This window comes from Dromiciops gliroides, chromosome 2, assembly GCF_019393635.1.
Source record: "Dromiciops gliroides isolate mDroGli1 chromosome 2, mDroGli1.pri, whole genome shotgun sequence".
Taxonomy (NCBI): Eukaryota; Metazoa; Chordata; class Mammalia; order Microbiotheria; family Microbiotheriidae; genus Dromiciops; species Dromiciops gliroides.
The window spans coordinates 544,651,055-544,652,808 of NC_057862.1; the positions used below are offsets into that span (position 1 = coordinate 544,651,055).

At 40.2% G+C, this 1,754-nt stretch overlaps 1 pseudogene; it reads right to left on the minus strand.

Moving 5' to 3' along the window:
* Positions 1-404: 404 nt before the first annotated feature.
* Positions 405-848, minus strand: LOC122737966 (annotated as a pseudogene).
* Positions 849-1,754: the final 906 nt, after the last annotated feature.

Genomic DNA, 1,754 nt, shown 5'->3' on the forward strand with positions numbered 1-1,754 from the left:
ATAAGAATACAAGTCATTCCCCAACTGGTAAATGGTCAATGGATATGAATAGACATTTTTAAGCAAAGAAATCAATGGCATTAATAGTCATACAAAGTGCTTATAAAGCTCCCCATGGCCTGGGGATATTTGTTTGGGAATTGTACTATTCTTGTCTGCTGATAGTCCTCTGTTGTAGCTATTGGTGGAAACACTAAACTCCTTATCTTTACCTTCTTTGTCCACAGAATTTTAGAGCTGGAAGGAATTTTAGAATGATTTCTAATCCAACTGATTCATTTTACAAATGTGAAAATTAAGGCCTGGAGAAACCATGTGATTTGTCTAAGACCATAAGAATAGGCTTTTTTTTTTTTAGGTTTTATTCAGTATCATATACAAAATGTTTCCAGACCCAAGAGGATTTAATCCTCCTCCTCTTCCTCCTCTTCATCCTGGTTGATCTGGAAGTACCGTAATTCATAACTCTCATTGCTATTGGCCACCATTCGGAGCCAGTCCCGAAGATTGTTCTTCTTTAAATATTTCTTTGTCAGGTACTTCAAATACCTTTTAGAAAACGGAACCTCTGAAGTCATGGTTATCTTACTCTTGCGTCTCTCAATGGTTACGACTCCACCACCAAGGCTGCCAGCATTTCCATTCACTTGGATTCATTCTTGTAAACACTGCTCAAAATTAGCAGCATCCATAATCCCATCTTCCACAGGATGGGTACAATCCAGGGTAAATTTGAGGACTTGCTTCTTTTGTTGGTTTGGGTTTTTTTGGCCGCCTTTCATCACAGATTTCTTCACAGGAGCCATGATGATTGAGGAGGCAGAAAGGGCAGAATAGGCTTTTAAAGTGTCCAGAGAGACTGTTTAATCCAAACCCCTAACTTCAAACATAGAAAAATTGAGACCCAGATAGGGAAGGTGACTGGTTACAACATCGACAACTAGGTAATGGCACGACACAGATTAGAACCCAAGCCTCCTGACTCTCAGTCTGATCTTCTTTCCAATTCATAATATCTCTGTCTTAGCAGATGAAAACCTTGTATTTTTATTCACAGTGATCAAACCAGAATTTGCCACCATCATACAAGAGATATTCCCTGGCATCAAGCGCAGAGGCAGCTTTCAGGAATTTTGAGAGGAAGAAAATATGCCTAGAGGGGAAAGTGCATAGTCCAAGCTGTGAATGCTTTACTGGTAAGCAAGGCAAAGGAGTCATTGTGGGTAAACAAATCCAGAAGGCTAGGCAAGGACTTCAATGCCCGGGAGAGGTCAACACAAGGCATTGGCAGACAGCAGTTCATCTTACTTACAGTTTCTCCCTAAGACAGTTTCCTTTTATGGAGACAGCATAATAGCCATACCCTCTCCTCACTTATCTGTAGCCATTCCAACAGCAACTCATGAAATTTACCTATTAGGGTTCATGGGTCAACAGCAGCAAATTCTTTCTAGGTTAGTGTAATGGTAAGAATATTAATTTAAATTTATTTATTTATTATCACTCAAACATGTACATATCTATGTGTGTGTGTGTGTGTAGAGATGGAGATAGAGATATATAGATAATATGGTGGTCCCTGGCCCCACTGTCTGAGAGCCAGGTCTGTTACACATTACTACCTTACATCAAGGGTTCTTCAGTACCCTGCAAGAATTAAGGGAATCTCTTTTCTCCTGTCAGCCAGAGCTCCCACCATTTTGTTTCCTCTCCTTTTCAGGGGCCAGTGACTGGTACCATTGCCATTTAATCAC